Consider the following 17746-nt stretch of genomic DNA (forward strand, 5'->3'; position numbering starts at 1 on the left):
GAAGCTTATCTTACATTTGCATTGTTGCATATCATTTGTCCTTTTAACATTGTATTTCCACAAGAACTTACAAATTAGCTGCAATAGATATTCTGAATTTTAGGTTACAGATATAAATAGTCACAGGTTATGACAGCAATTGGGATATGGTAGGAATTTTTGTCTCTAAGCAATGTGGCCAAAGTACAATGTCATGTAATCACATCATTTAGTGATGGCAATTCCACGGTCCTGATTGCTATTGTAATCCCAGGACTATGGGTCATTGAGCAGGAAGATATGGGAGTCCCAGGCAAGCAGGCCAGTGGGTGAGCTGTGGGCAGGGAGGGTGCTAGGGGTGGGCATTATGGAATGAGGTTGGGTGAAAAAGCATCAGGAGTGACTTACTGCTGGTTTCCCCATTGACTGTGGAAAGTTGGCAGGGAGCATCGGCCCACTGTGACATAATCACAAGGTGGGCACTTAAGTAGCCAGATCATGATCACATGACCATAGTGAGACTGATGGCCAGTACTCTGAGGAATGGTGATATGTCCTCCTTTAGAGACATTGCAACTGAATACTCACTGAACCAGTGGTCATAACCCAAGAACTGCTTATAATCAAATCTGAGGATTATACAACTGTGGCAAGAAAGCTCGTAAAATTAGGCGAAACTCAAATGTCTCTCTTAGCAACAGAAATTTGGGGTTCAGATGTGATTGTAAGTGAAGAACTACCTGTACAAATCATTTCTCTGGTGATCTTTTTTTCCCCTAGATTAGCCTTCATGAAAATAAATATTAGCACTAAAGCAAGGGCAATAAGTCTGGACTTATTCCTGTATATCTATCACATATTTTTAGTGTAGCGGAGATGGCTGAAAGGCTTTGCGGGAGCCTGGCCGGAGAGAGGGAAGTGGGAAGCTCGGACAGCTGCTGGTTTGGGCATGGATTGGGCGGAAGGAAAGAAAAGAGGAAGGAGAAAGGGGTGGTGGTGTGGTTGTTGTCGGGGGAGGGGGGAGAGACCAGGTGAAGCCAAACAGGAGTTTGGGGTTTTATGTGATTCTTTTCCTCTGAAATAGAGGGAAGGAGAGAGAAAGCGAAGTTTTATTGCTTTCTTTCGCAGGGGGATATCCTGAGCGAAGGGAAGAGAAGAGGGGAAGCTTGCTGGGGTTTTAAATTCAGGTTTTAATTAGGAGGGGGGGATTTGGCATAGAGAGACCTGGGACTACAAGTGTCGACAGAAGAGAAGGAGAGGCTGGTTGCTACTGCTTTGGAGACCAGCGGCCATCCGAACTTTGAACATTATCATCTGTGCAAGCTGTAGACATTGTGAGGAGCTGCCCTCGCGGGGCGAGCTGTCACTGGAGCGCTGACTTATCTTCACTCGTGCTTTCCATTGCTACCTGGAGCGGGAGGGCCTCCCCCCCAATTTTACAAGCAGCTGCTACAAGCCAGGGGGTTGATAAAACACTGTTGAACACTTCACTGCCGTGGCTAGGGATTGGTCATCTTTGTTCCTGTAAAACCCCTTTGACGACGAAAACCTGCCATTCCTTCACTCTGCATGAGTTCCCGCTAAAAAGGACATTCTATCAACACCTTGAGAGCGCGGCTGCTGAGCGAAACTAAAGGGAGGGCTAGGAGGGCCTGGGCTTTGGCGGCCTCTGAGGGGGTTACGCTACATTAGTATACTGTTTATGATCAAGTAATAGTTGATAAACAGGACCTTTCTGCTTGTATCTGGCAAAAGATATTTTTGCAAGCTTCTACAGAGTCCCTCTGTGGAGGTAACCCAGTAGTATGGTGATACAATAAAGTCTGTAATTCAAGTTAAACAACTGGCTTAATAAAAGATTTGATGTAGCTAGTATAACACATTTGTGTCTTGCAAAGTTCTAAATTTAATGGAGAGGACAGTTAAAAATAATTATGTATCTGTATATTAAGTTCCTAGTTTATTAGATTTATATCTTACTTTTATTTTGTACAACTCAAAATGGAGTGGAATAGATTCCTGCTTCCCATTTTTACCCCAACAACACTGTGTAGTGGGTTAGATTGACTTTAATACCTGTTTCCAAGACATCTGCCATTATGCTCTGCAAGTGTTAAACTGCCTTCCCACTCAAAAACTGGGGATAAAGTTTTTAAATATGGTTTTATCCATTCTGGGAGTTGCAAGAGACATCACCCAGCCCATCCCTTCTTTAAATGATGCTGTTCCTAGCCATGACTTAAATTGTTTTCATTTCAGTAGATTTAACGTCCCTTCCAATTCTATGATTCTAATTTTCATTATTAATTTTTGTGAAACCAAGTCAGAGTAAAGTATGTACGTGCTTTAGTTATGCAACTGTTCCTTTGTATTAAAACATAAGTTTTTGTACTGATAAAATGAGACAGCATTTTAAGCTGTTATATGATATTCTAATCCAGTGTTTTTCAACCTTTTCACCCATTGTACCACTTTTAGGATATGGCAACATCCGAGTACCACCAGTTGCGTAGCTCCAGCAATCTTTCGCTTAGGCTTGTGCGGTGCTGCCACCAGTTCAGCTCATTCGCCTCCCCCGCTATCACTTTTCTAGGATGGTTGCGTACCACCTGCCAGGTGCCAATGTACCACAGGTGGTACCCGTACCACTGGTTGAAAAGCCCTAATCAACTGTCAGATTATGATTAAGCAGTTCATTTACAATTTGAAGTGAAAATTATTTGCATATATTAATATGGCTGCTATAACTACACCTACAAAATTGAAGCAAATCTGGGAAATTTGTTTCAGTGGTCCCTTTTATAAAAAAAGTATGATAGCTGTGAATTGTGTACATTAACAGCAAGGTACCACTTTTATATTAAATTGATTTTTGTTTTGTTTTCATCCCATTCTTTTCTCTCTCTGAAAAAAATCATACAGTTCCTAGAAAAAATGTTAATTGCTGAAAAATGATAAATTGTATGATTTTTTTCCTGTCCTAAACACCCTTGCTCATTTACCAAAAAGTCTGTCCAAATGGTCATGATTTTTTCTGGACAGTGTGTGGGAATTCTCTGAAGTTGGGTAAATGCATTTCAGAGAAATCACCAATTTTAGGACAATTCTTTCCCCCCCCCCATTACATCTGTATAACCGATGCTTTTCAGAAGACCCTCCATACAATTCTGTAGCTAAAAAACAGGGGCCTCTCTTCTCCCATTGAATGGTTTGGCATTCATTAAATATAAATGCAAACTATAAATTTAACGTATTCTATTACAAACTTTGAATGCTAGCATAATGGAATAATGCAGAAAGTAAATATCTCCTGTTAAGGTTCCATGAAATACCATGTTGAAAATGAGATTATCATTTACTGTTGACATTCAGTTATTACGGTGAGTTCATAAATTGCCAAAAAAGTATTGCAAGAGGTTTTACTGAAAACCCTTCCCCTCAAGGAAAAACGGGTAAGTGAAGCCACAGATATTTCATTGAGGACCAATCACAATTGTTCATGAGGGTGGGGATGAGGGGGTGGAACTGGAAGGCAAAAGAGATGAAGTAGACATGGGAATGAATAAAAAAAAGTCCATTCAAATTTCATTTATGGGAGATTTTGGGCTTATCGATTTTATTTCTACAAAATATTGATAACTCTGAAAAAAGTAGAACTTGATCCAATCAATTAAAATTTAATACTAAATTCCCTTTTGGTAATAGGAACATACAATCACATGCATTCACATGCATCTAAGGTCGCTTACATCCTAAGTTGTGTGCAGATCAAGCAGCAGAGGGCATACTTCTACCTCGCAACAACATCATACTCTAGAAAGCCTCAAGAACTGTAGTTCAGCTTTCTAATATATTTCTGTGTGCACGTGCTTGTATTTCTTGTGTTCAGCCAATTTAAAATTCTTAGTTCCATTTCATGAAATCTGTAAATATTCCAGTTTCTTGCATCTGCTGTTTCAGCTTGTGTTTGATCATATGAATCCTTCCATGTCTGATAATATTGTAGGATATAGCATCACTAGGCTTAATTTTGCATGCAGTAATGTATAGCTCAAACATTGAAATGGAGAGGAAAATATTCCCTGATAATGTCAGGCAAAATCCACAGAGGAATAAAGCTTGCATTTTATTGGGCTTGAAAATAGATTTTTAGAGCTGATCCAAGAGCTGATTTTTTTGTGAGTAAGTGATAATTGCCTTTGATGGATAACTTTGATTAACCAAGTGAAAATAAAGATTACAGTTCCTAATTAAAACATAGCCAGAAATGTGTAACCTATACTTCATAACAATTCAGAGGCTGAAGTACTTAATCCATAAATATGTATTCTTGATTTGTTTTTCCTTGTCGTTTCAAGTAGAAATCTTGCTCAGCCCCTTCTAGTATCAGTTTCATCTCACACCACTTTTAAAAAACTTTTTTATCATCACAAAGTTGACAATTTATATTTAAAAACAAAGTGCATTTGGATATTTGCTCTAAATGTATGCCTATTGTTAATATGCCTAGTATAATTACAGATTGTATATAACTGAAGGTTTATATTGTAATCCAACATGTTTCTTTTCCTTACCCTAATTTGCTAATTGTAATGGTTTTAGTTAATTACTTGTGCATCTACTGCATAGATATTTTCTTCCTTCCCTAACTTGTTCATTGTTTCAATCAGCCTTGCTGTTACACCACCTCTACTAGACATAGTTTTAGGCTTGTAGCATTGTTTAGATGATGGGTGTGCTTACTTGCACAAGTAACTAAGAGCAGACTTCCCCAAACTTTCAGGGTTGGTGGCCCAGGGAGGGAGGAAAGAAGGGATGGTTTTGTTAAAGGGGTAAATGTGTGCACGTGTGTGCACGAATATCCATTGCTCATGTGAGTGGGGCTGTAAATGCCCACAACGCTCGCACGAGTGGGACTATGCACACATGGGCATTGGCCAGTCACACGGCCCGGTGGCCAATAGGCCATGGCCCAGGAATGGGCTGCAGCCCACAGTTTGGGGACCCCTGACTAAGAGCATGCTTTCACTTGCTGCTGGAGCTATTGTAGTAAAACGATTAGTATAATATGTCAATTTTTAGTTTTATAGGAGAATAGTTGTTTAGACGATAGAGTGTTTCTGAATGTTGTATATATCCAGTCTTTTGAGTACAAATCTGAAAAAGATAATTTGCTTTGGGAACAATTTCATACAGATCCAGAAGAAAAACTGAGATTGTAAAGATACATGTGAAATTTGGGCAGAGACAATTAGAATCTCAACCGTATGAAATAAAATCCTTGTTCCAGAATTGTTCTTTTTCTATCCTGAGGATTAGTAGAGAGTGCTCTGGGCTTGTTTGTTTTCTTGCAGATGGTTCATTACCTGACTAGGTGATCTTACAAGGAAATAAGTTCAAAGAGCACCAAGGACTCCACAGTTGAACTCTAAGCTACGTATATTCTTTTTTATTGCTGCTAAATTTGTAAGACAACATTTTTTCTGATTAAACTATATTTCATTGAATCCCTAAGTGAACCAAATAACAAAATTTATACATTGTTAAGAGTAATCACAATAATCTTCCAATGCATACTTACTATTTCGGTATACAGTAGTTGTTTATACATTGAAAATAAAACATAATAAAATATGGCAAAAGTTTGGATGTATTTCAGTCAATACTTTGTAGTACCTCCTTTGGCAGAAATAACAGCTTCCATATGTTTCCTTTAGCCAGCTAAGAATCTTGTCTTCATCTTCAAGGTTTTGAAACGTTTCTGCATCGTGTGCAGAATTCTTGTAGCTCAGAAATATTCTTGGATTCTCCTGCATGCATTGTATGTTTGAGATATCCCCACAGAAATAATATTCAAATATTTAGAAACCATCCTAAAACTTCCCTTGCCCTCTTAATACTTCAAGGTAGATTTGGAGGTATGTTTTAGGTCATTATTTATCAGGAATCTCTTCAGCTTTAATTGTCTGACTACAAATTACTGTGGGGCATTAGCTTGAAGAATTAAAAGAATTTTATAGAACTGCCTGAAAACAAGTTGGATTTGCAAAATGGAACCTATAGATCATTGCAAATAACCACCTAAAACGATTTACCTAACTCTGGAATAATAGCCCAAGGTTCACATTCAGTAATGTTTTTCTTCATGGAGAAAAACTTTTTCCAACTTAATCACAAAAGTCATTGTCTAAAGTATACATAAGTATACATACTGCTAAGCTTGTAAGCCGCCCTGAGTCTTCGGAGAAGGGCGGGATATAAATGTAATAAAAATAAAATAAATAAAATAAATAAAATACAAAACAAAACCTTGATAAATCTGAAGAGTTTTGGAACATGTTTAAGACTGATGAAACAGTAACTGAATTGTTTGCCCATAACCATGCAAGATACATTTGAGAAAAAGGGTGAAGTATTTGAAGAACAAAAAGACCTTGACAACTTTTAAGCATGGGCTTTAGGGATTGTTTGACAGACAGTGGCACAGGAAATATTGTGTAACTGGAAGGAAAAATGGATTCAACAAATATCAATATTTCCTAAAAGCTACATAGCGTTGCACATTACATAGTCTACAAACATTAACCTATTCTGACTCATTATTTAAATCTATTTTTAAGCAGCATTCACTGGAAATGTGAATTTTCTTATGTATTTTTATGTATTTTTTCTTATGTATTTCTTATGCTCTTATGTATTTTATTTTCCCAAGAGAGCAGCTAAAAATTTTATAGATGTCCTTTTTTCCTCATGAATTTTCATTACTGATGTAAGGGCTGCATTAAACCAGGATATGCACTATATATACTATGTGTCACTATGCATGATCTTTGTAGGCATTAATATTTTCAAAATCATGTCTCATGGCACTTGTTAAGCTCATTGTCAAGTAACCATTTTTAATATATATGGGAAACATCTTTATTTACAATGATGTTTTAAGCCAAAGTAAGTTCCATAGGCATTTTGGAGAATAAAAATGGCAATCTGCTCTTCAAATACAATGCAGGCAGTGCCAGGTTAAATTCTTAAGTCTGTCTTTAATTGGAATTTGTGTGTAAGTCGGAACTTATACCTATGAACTACTAAAAGTGGCAGGCAGTGTTCTCCTTCCTCAAGCCTATGAACTGCTGAAGCTACACAATGTTTTCATGAACAGTTGTATATTAAAAATGTTGTATACTTAAGTGGTTATTGAAAGACAATAGCTTCAGCAGTCTGTCAGCTCAAGGAAGGAGAACACTATTGTTTTTACAGTAAGCAGTCTGTTTGTAAGTGAATTGCTCATAAGTCAAACATTCTTAACCAGAAGACTGCCTATATTAAAAGATGTTCTTTCAAACAAACTCACCAGACTGCCTTGCAATGGTTTGTGATACCATTAACCATTATTTCCTTCAAGATGTTTCTTCCTAGAGGTAGAATTGGCTAGGCCAATTGGCTGAAATTTCCTGCTTATTGCAGGAATCCAGTATTGACTGATGTCTGCGTAGCGTCTGCTTGAATCCGTCATAGTTGACATCTCACTCCAGATTTAATAAGGAGCCCTTTTTATCATTTTCAAGCCAGTTATGTATCTACTTGTCATGCCATCTAGCCCACTCTTAATTTGTTTGCTAATCAGGCTGTAGTGGAATATTTTGTCAAATGCTTTGCTGAAGTCAGGACAGAGTACTTACTAGATTTACGGTATTGTGCAAAAAAAATTGCTGTAAATTAATGCTTTCAGAAATAGACGTGTTGATAACTTATTTTTATCAATTCACAAAATGGAAAGTAAATAAACAGAAGAGAAATCCAAATCAAGTTTTGGTATGATGACCCTTTGCCTTCAACACAGTATCAATTCTAGGTACACTTTCACCCAGTTTTTGAAGGAACTCACCATACTATCAATCCTCAAAAGATTTTGGAACAGCCAAATCTTAGCAACTTTCCACCTCTCAGTCTACAAGAATTTCTGCACACAGTCAATCACTTTTTGTCTTTTCTAGTGTCACCTCAGGCGTTTCTTTAGATACTTCATCTTATCTTTCATTTATTAAGAAGCACAACGGGATGAACAAATAAGAAGAAACTGCTCAAGTACAACCCTGTCCAAGTCCCAGTGGGTGATGAATGTCTCAACAGAATTGCCTTACCAGGTTATAGGAGGAACCTAAAGTGTCCATTGGATGCTTGGGATAGACCAGGGGTAGGCAACCTCGGCTCTATTATGATTCATGGACTTCAACTCCCAGAATTCTTGAGTCAGCTGACTCAGGAATTCTGGGAGTTGAAGTCCATGAGTCATAAAAGAGCCAAAGTTGCCTACCCCTGGGATAGACCAATCAAATAGGTCCTCTCTCCCCACCCACAGAGATCGGAAGAATTAATCAAGTCCATAGCAATGCAAGAGTGATTTAACATTACATCTTCTTTGAAGCAAAAACTGAGTTTAAAATGTGACAGGCCAATAATGACCTGAGAAAGACTGTCATGGTGAGATGATTGCTGAAACCTGCATCAAATTAGGGAAGATAAACTGGTGTTCCCCCAGACATAATCCATGAAAATGTCAATACTAAATTGGAGCCTGAGATTCAAGACCTCACAAGCAACCCTGGTGTTTAGAACTGATAAAGATACAGAAAGAATACAAAGTCTCATGGCCAGTTACCCACAGAACAGTTCTTCTGGCTGCTGACACTTATACATTAAAAACTTTAGTCCTCTTCCTCCTCTCTTCCCCCCAGTTTGCAACTGGTGCCAAACCCAAAATTCAGAAGTGCACATTTCTGAGAGGTGAACACCCTTCTCTTAAGGACAGGTTTATTGCAGATGTATTATAAGCATTCATAAGGAGTGGCCAAAACCCAAATATTTGCTGTCCATACTGACTTCTCATAATTACCAGGTTGTTGTCAAAGTGCTTAGAGATCAATCTCTGTGATACATTCTAAAATCCTCTTAGATGTTTGTGGTTTTCTGGATCTTTCATTTTCTCTTCTCTGGAGGATAGAAATATTTGCTCTTCTCTTTCATTCAACACTACAACAGTTCTTCAGGAGCTCTCAAAAATAATATATAAGAATTTGCCCAGATCATCAGCTAATCCCTAGGATGCAGTGTGTCTGATCTTGGGAAAACAAATCTTGAGAACTGCTGCTGGAACTTTCATACCAGAGCTAGGTTTAAGAAACTGCAAATCTGATGTTTGAAAGCTACATCTGACTGCATCACTCTGTTTTAAATCTGACAATGAACTTTCTATTCATTGTTTAAAACATTCTCTTGCATATTTGATAGCCTCTGAGCTAAGAAAGAGGTGACTAAATGCCTTGGCACATGATGATGCTTTGTGGGTATGTTGTAATATTTGCTTTAAAATCTTTGTATGCCCATATTATATTTAAATGAGTATCAAGGAATCAAATACTAACTTATAGAAATCCCTTGGAATCAAGTGATTGGGGTTTCAGGAATGCATACAGAAAAAAAATGTCCTGTAGATTAAACAGCAAGTGCTCCTTGTTGAACTGTTTTGGAAACTATTCACTACACATAGACCACTTTTATGGACAATACTCCAAACTTTTTTTCAATTTAATTTCGGATTTGAAGGCCATCCAACTCTTTGATGACTCTGAGTAGTTCACATCCACAGACAGAAAACAAATGACAACAACCAAAACAAATTTGACAAAATAACCATTGGGGGCTCAGCAGCCACCCTAGCCCCTTCATTTGATAGAAAATTGATAGCTTCAAAAACTTCTAAAACAACCGGATGAGAGCCATCTGGACCTCCTTGGGGGGGGATGTGGTTCCAGAGAAGAGATGATGCAGCAGGGAACGCACACTTCTTGGGTCCCAATGGATGACATTGTTTAATTGAGGGGATTTGGAGCTTGCCCATCATAGTGGATGGGCAGAACTTTTGGAAAGTTGATAGTGCAATGGGTTTAGTTTGATTACAATGGTTAACAGAAGCTACTTTCAATCCACATGCACACAATTTCTCTCAAGCCAAAAGCCATGCTTGACGTTTGAGTAACATGCTGGAGCTACAAAAATTAAAAATTGGATCAGGACAAACTGATATAGTTTACTTGTATAATTATTTACTTAACTAAATATCACATGGTCATTCCTCATCTATTTAGTAACTGCTCACTTCTGTCACTTAAAAAGTACAATTTGGGAGAGACCCTTTGGGAGAGACCCTGGGAATTGCATTCAAAACTTTAGGAACTACACACAGTCCTGAGAGCTTTGCTCTGCTGTAGCCTTTATTAACCTTCCATTTTCCAAAGGGATTAACCAGTGGGCTGGTTAGGATATCCATTGCTAAAGTGACTGAGTGGAGTTAATGAGAATTGTTTAATGCAACAGGAGGGTGACAGTTTGAAGAAAGAATTCACATCAAGGAGTCAGCTGATTTTAAAGTAAGTGGGATTTTCAATATTATTGCATCGAAACAAAGTAATCTTACCTCTAAAAAAATCTGAAATTGTTTCATCAAAGGGTTAAAAATCATACACTGGACTGAGATTCATCTCATTATTATTACTTATTCTTTTCCATATTTGATAGGTTGATAATTTTCCATATTTTCTGGGAAACAGTAAAAATATCCATAAAATATTTGGGTTATTTGCAACCTAGTTTATATGTGTGGGTGTAAATTATACTAAATGAAGCATATCAAGTAAGCCAGAAATAATGAGAAAAATGGAGATGTCTTCCAAAAATATAACAATAATTATTATTATTATTATTATTATTATTATTATTATTATTATTATTATTATTATTATTATTATTATTATTATTATTATTATTATTATTATTAGAAGGGTTCTTAGAGGTCATCTAGTCCAACCCCTGCTCAGGCAGGAAACCCTATCATTTCAGACAAATGGCTGTCCAGTCTCTTCTTAAAAACTGTCAGTGTTGGAGCATTCACCACTTCTGGAGGCAAGGAGTTCCACTGGTTAATTGTTTTCACTGTCAGGAAATTTCTCCTTAGTTCCAGGTTGCTTCTCTCCTTGATGAGTTTCCACCCATTGCTTCTTAATAATAATAATATAATAAGTTGGAAGGGATCTTGGAGGTCATCTAGTACAACCCCCTGCTCAGGCAGGAAACCCTATACCATTTCAGACAAGTGGCTGGCCATTCTCTTCTTCAAAACTTCCATCAGGAGAGTCCACAAAATATTAAAATCAAAGCTGAATGCTGGAAACATAATTAAAGCCATTAATACATGGGCAGTTCCAGTGATATGCTACCCAGCTGGAATTATCAACTGGACTTTGGCTGAACTGGAAAACCTAGACCGGAAGACGCATAAACTTTTGAATATGCACCATGCTCTACATCCACGAAGTGACATTGACAGGTTGCACCTGCCAAGAAAAATAGGGGGCAGAGGGCTATTGCAAATCCACCAAACTGTAGAAGAAGAAAAGTGAAGCTTGAATGACTATGTGAATCAAAGTACAGAAAAACTGCTGCAGGCTGTGAAAACAGAGAGCATTATAAAAATAATAGAAGCAAAAGGCAGAATATAAGGAAAAACGTTACTGGGAACATCTTACATTTTAAGGAGGTACCTGGTTGATAACTAGGATGCTGGCAGCAACCCGTGTCAACCATCAGCGCCAGTCAATTTGAATGTTCAGTTGACTGAGGTTCATGTCTAATGAATAAAAGATAATAATAAAATTGGAAGGGACCTTGGAGGTCATCTAGACCAACCCCCTGCTCAGGCAGGGAACCCTATTTCTCCAATAAAGGAGAAACCATTTTGGTGGGTTGTTTTTGTTTTTTATTTGTTCAAAACCACAGAAATTGCAACAGATACTTTTAAAACCTTTTAAACTAGAGATTAAAGGGATAAAATCCAGGACTTTCTCCAAACAAAACATGTGCTTTATGAACCTGATCTCAGGGTATTCTCTAAAGTAATAAATCACTGGGCATTTTTAAGGCTTAAATTATATAGTTCTTGCCATTATATCTCCAGTTCATTTAGTTAAATGTAGTCATTGTCTGAAATTTTCTTAGAGGATTCAGTGTTCCACTTGCAAGGACTCTGTGTACAATAACTGCCCTGGGAAAGTTCTGTGAGCATTTCACTAACTAGTCAAGCAGGCCGGCCATTCCTTTATTCTGCCAGGACTGTCACAATTTGCAGACTCCAAGTGTACAGATCCACTCATTTTATCTCTTCCACCTCAGCGAAATCTTTAATTTATTTCTAAACTCAATAAGTTGAGGTGATAGTGACAACCCTTCGTCCGCGACGGCAGGAAAGACGCAGAGCTGGAACGGGTGTTGTTTCCAAAGTATTGTGTTTATTGCGAACAAACAGCAAACCAAGAAATGGCGAAGTCAGCGTTGGCTGCTGCTCACATCCAACGCTGCTAAATAGCCGGCTGAAGCACACACCCACAGCCCCGCCCAAACAAGCCAATATCCGCCTCCCCCCTATTTACACCCCACCCTCCCCCGTCAGCTCCCTTTGGTCCCTGCCTCTCCCTAGAACCCACTGCGCTCCTCTTTTTTTTTAAAATCCCATTTATATCCCGCCCTTCTCCGAAGACTCAGGGCAGCTTACAATTTAAAGCACAAATCAATGTGCTTAGCAATAGCCTTCATTCTATGTATATGCCTGCTTATTAGGGCTTCCCCCCCCCCCAAGCGGCATTATTACAAAGTCAGCTTATTGCCCCCAACAATCTGGGTCCTCATTTTACCTACCTCAGAAGGATGGAAGGCTGAGTCAACCTTGAGCCTGGTGGGATGCGAACCTGCACTAATTGCAGGCAGCTGGTGTTACTTAAGGAGGCATTAGCCCACTGCTCCACCAAGGCTCTTGCCAGGTACGTACCCACCCAGCCCTAATCCCGCAGCCCCACACCCCATCACCACCGTTCACAACAACCACCTACCACCCAAGGACGTTCCCTTCATGACCCCGGGCCCCAGAACCCTCACCACCCCCCACGGTCCCCAGCACCACCGCAGTCCCGGTCCAATGGGCTCGCTTCATAAGTCTGTGCTCCAGCCACATTCTATGAGGAACGGGCTAGCAGCCGCTCCTCGGCAGGGCCGCCGGCAAGGCGTCCTTGTGCCAGCGCAAGGCCTGGCGTCGTTGGCGCAGTCCCCAGTATTGGATGAAGTTCCACGCAGGGGATCTGAGCAGGTGCGCCCTCCTCTGCCAACGAGGAGTCTTCGGGGCAGGCCAGTGATGGGCGGGGGCCTGCACGGCAGCGTTGCACAGGTGCACCTTTTCCAGTCCACTGGGAGTCCTCGGGGCAGGCCAGCGACGGGCGGGGACCTGAGCGGCGGTTCTGCGCAGGCGCGCTTTCCTCAGCCAGCCGGGAACCCACGAGCACAGCCGGGCGGAGAGGTGCCGGACGTCCGGGCGGTGCATCTCCCACGGGAACGACAAGGCCTGCACTTGCCGGCTGTGAGTCCCTTGCCGCGGGACGGGAAGAGAGGGCCCGTGGGTGGGGCGTTCCAGCCGGCCGCCACCCCCCTGCCGGATGTCGGGCCCGCGGGGCTCGACAGATAGTTTGCTTACTATTGTATAACATAAAAGGTTATTGAAAACTTGATAGCTTACATATTTAAGATCTTACAAATTGATATAACAAAAGGCATTATATCAGTGGTGGGATTCAGCCAGTTTGCACCAGTTTGTCAGAACCAGTAGTTGATTTTTTGTTGCCCAGGCCCAGAATGGACTTCTGGAAGCAGCATCCATACAGAGAACCGGTTGTTCACATATTTGAATCCCACCACTGCATTACACGTATACCACTTTTTATATGACCTCTTTATGCCTATTGCAGTTTTCACTGTAATTTTAGAAATTTTGCATAAAAATCACATCAAAGATTTAACATAATTGGATCCAAACAACATGTTGATAATTATCGTGTGCTGCCTATTTTTTTGCAATCATTTCCTACTTATGTGGTCAAAGGTTTATGGGTAAACATACTATGAAATGTTTGCACTGAATCAAGTAAACAGGGTGATAATATTTACCTGAAGCAAACTTTATACTTGTATCCAGTATTTGTAGAGTATATAAAGGTTAATGAAATAGGAAGGCCAGAATTAGAAGCAAGAATACAGATCACTTTGTGGTTTTTTCCCATTTCAATTTCAATTTTTTTAAGTACTGGATTTATACTACTGATATATTCCTTTTTGCTGATTTTCACGGTGCTTCTTGTTTTGAACTATGTAAACATGTTATTAATGGCCAACTAAATAGGATATGATCCTGGATGTGTTTTACGATACAGTTCATGAATAAATAGTTTGATTAGAGCAGGGCTTTTCAACCTTTTCACAGATTGTACCACTTTTAGGACATGACAATATTTGAGTACCACCAGTGCTTAGCAAGGTATAAAAAATGTGATGACTGAAAAAAAAGGGTGGGATTTTGGGTTTTACTGGTTAGATTCATTGTTTTTATAGAAATGGCTAGTTTATACTATTATGGAAAAGTAAAAAGTTGAGGTTCAATGTTAATGCTTTATTCCACTGCAACAGAGGAAGTCGGAAGTCAATGTCTTTTCTTTTTCCCTTCTCCCCCACTTTTTTCCTCTTCTTCCTCCCCACTGTGTCCTTCTATTTGCTTTTGTATTTTTGTATTTTATTCCATAATCTAATACAGGGCTTTTCAACCTTTTCACCCATTGTACCACTTTTAGAATATGGCAACATCCGAGTACCACCAGTCGCCTAGCAAGGTGTCAAAAACTTGATGACCAAAAAAAAAAAGGAAAAAAGTGATGAAGTACAGGTAGTCCTCAACTTACAACAGTTCGCTTAGTGACTGTTCAAAGTTACAAGGACACTGAAAAAAGTGCCCCCCAAGCCACAGCCGAGCAAGACGCCTGCATGCCTGGTGGCGCTCTTTCTCCTGTCTGAGGTTTTCATTGTTGTGAGCATTTCTGTTGAGGATTGACAGCGGGCTTGGTGGGGGGTGTTTGGTTGCAGCAGGTTTTGGTCACTTCACATGACCCTGGGACACTGAGACTGTCATAAATATGAATCAGTTGCCAAGCATCTGAATGTAAATCACAAGACCCTGAAGATGCTGCAACATTCCAGCTGATCGGTGCTTCTTCTGGGCTCAGAAGCACCAGGATCAGCGCCGAGCTCCAGCTGGAGCCTGGCACTGATCCTGGCGCTTCCGCTGAGCCCTGACAGCCCTGCACCTCCAGCAATCTCTTGCTCAGGCTTGTGCAGTGCTGCCACCAGTTCACCTCATTCCCCTCCCCAGCTACCACTTTTCTAGGATGATCGCGTACCACCTGCCAGGTGCCAATGTACCACAGGTGGTACCCGTACCACTGGTTGAAAAACCCTGATCTAATAAAATGTTACAAACCGTAAAAAAAGAAGAAGAAAGTACCGGTTTTAATTTCTTCAGTGGCAGTTCCTTTGCTCTCAGGCCATGCGGAGGACCTCTGGTGGTGCAGGCTGCCCAGAGCCCTGGCAGTGGAGGGCAAGTGCCCAGCTCAGCCCAGCCTTCCCCCAGGGGTTGCCTGGCTGGGGTTACCTTCTCCTCAAGTCTGCTGCTGCTTGGCTCACTCTCCTTGGCCAGGTTGCTCATGGTGTGTGCGGGAGGGCAAAATGTGTGGGTCAGAGGGAGGCCCACTCCCTCTCCATGTGAGGAGACCCGGCTTTGTAACCAAAGCATCCTCAGCAATAGGATAGGAGACCACCAGGAGAGTTAGGAGGAAGGGACAACGGGATGGCAAAAGGGCAGCAGGACTGGTCGTGGTCAAGTGCTATGGCAGGACTTCCCTCAGCCCCTCCCTCCCTCTCATTATATCCTTCCTTCCTTCCTTCCTTCCTTCCTTCCTTCCTTCCTTCCTTCCTTCCTTCCTTCCTTCCTTCCTTCCTTCCTTCCTTCCTTCCTTCCTTCCTTCCTTCCTTCCTTCTTCCCCAGCTTTTTTTAAAAAATTGCCAGAGGCTCCGAGCAGAGATGGCAGCAGGCAGATAGCGGTGGACAGAGGCTTCCCATTTTGACCCCTCCCCGTCGTTGCCTCTGCGTGGCTATCAGCTCACATCTCCCAGACCCGCACACATGTTTGTTTGTGTGTGTGTGTGTGTGTGTGTCTGCATGCAGGGGGGGTCTCACCCCTTGCAGCCCCATGCACTCAACAGAGATGTTCTGAGGTGGCAGGCTGCAAACTAATGAAAGCTGGGTTTTTTTTTGGAGTACTTGTTTCTTTTTCTCAATGTGCTGCTGATTGATTCGCACCCTGCCTCCCTCAGTTCCCACCCCCAGCCTCATGGAAGGCTGCAAGAAGCTCCTATCACAGCTTCTCTTATTTCTCCTGTTCTTTTCTTCCCCAATGTCTCAGCATGGGGCTGCAAGGAGTACGACCCCCCAACGCATGCCGCATGCATACTTACACACACACACACACACACACACACACACACACACACACACGGATCTGGGAGAGGTGAGCTGAGAGCCACGCAAAGGCCCTTCAGGCATAGAGGCAACGATGGGGGGAGGGGTCAAAATGGGAAGTTTCCTGTCCGGAGAACAGAGATAAAAGAATGAACCTGAGAAGTGCTCAGAAGGCAGTCCCTTTCCCAGCTCCTTCTGTAATGTAGTGGGTCTGACGCAAGGAAGAGACGCCAGCCGGAGTACGTGTTCAGCTCTTTATTGTGTGGGGGGGGTTCGTACTGGAGAACAAGGGCTACCTGGCCTCCTTATATACCTGGCCAGGTAGGCGGCTAGCCAATGGGGTTGGCCCTAGGTTTCCTGCCGAAACTAGGTTTCCCGCCAAAACCATCCAGGCCAACACCCCCTAGTGGCCGCTGCTATGCAGATGCCTGCACCTGGATACATAACACCTTCCTTCCTTCCTTCCTTCCTTCCTTCCTTCCTTCCTTCCTTCCTTCCTTCCTTCCTTCCTTCCTTCCATCCATCCATCCATCCTTCCTACCCTGCTTCTCTTTCCTTTCTCCATGCTTATGAAAGAATGACTGGAGAGAAAGAGATTGCCAGTGCTGCTGGTGGCCATGCTGCCGCCGGCCATAGCTATCCCACACAGGCAGGGACAGTCCTGGTGAAAGGGAAGCTTGGTGGCTGTGAGGCTAGGTCAGCAAGCAGGATGGCCACTGATCTACTGATGGGGACCATCAAAGCCAGAATGTGCTCAGCCTTAGATCCAAGAGACAGCCCTGGAGCCAGCGAGGGCCCCCCGCCATCTCTGCCCCACCCTCTGGGGGTGCACAGAGAAGGCGGTGAGCACATGAGCGCTGGCATCTGGGGGAAGGGAAGTGCTTCTCTTGCCTTTTTTTCCTTCTCAGTGGTCAGCAGGAACAGTCAGCAGGGATGCCGGGCGCTCACTACCTCCTCTTCATATGCCCAAGGGGGTGGGGGGGCAGCCCCTTGCTGGTCCTTTCCCGCCAAAACCTCATTTTATATCATCTCCTCTCTCCCCACGCTCCTTTTCTCTTCAGCTCCCGGAAGTGCCGATCAGCTGGAGCCCGGTGCTGATCCTGGCGCTTCTTCAAAGCCCCGACAGCCCTGCAGCTCCAGCTCTCTCTCTCTCCGGCTTGTGTGGCACTTCCGCCACTTCAGCTCATTCCTCTTTCCCCGCTACCACTTCTCTAGGACAGTCGTGTACCACCTGCCAGGTGCCACTTCTTGAAAAGTCCTGGATTATAGGACTTTTAATGCATAGGTCATTTGGAAACATGATACATTTGTCCATTCATATCAACC

The sequence above is a fragment of the Vipera berus genome (genome assembly GCF_964194415.1).
Source record: "Vipera berus genome assembly, chromosome: 3".
In the NCBI taxonomy this organism is placed as follows: domain Eukaryota; kingdom Metazoa; phylum Chordata; class Lepidosauria; order Squamata; family Viperidae; genus Vipera; species Vipera berus.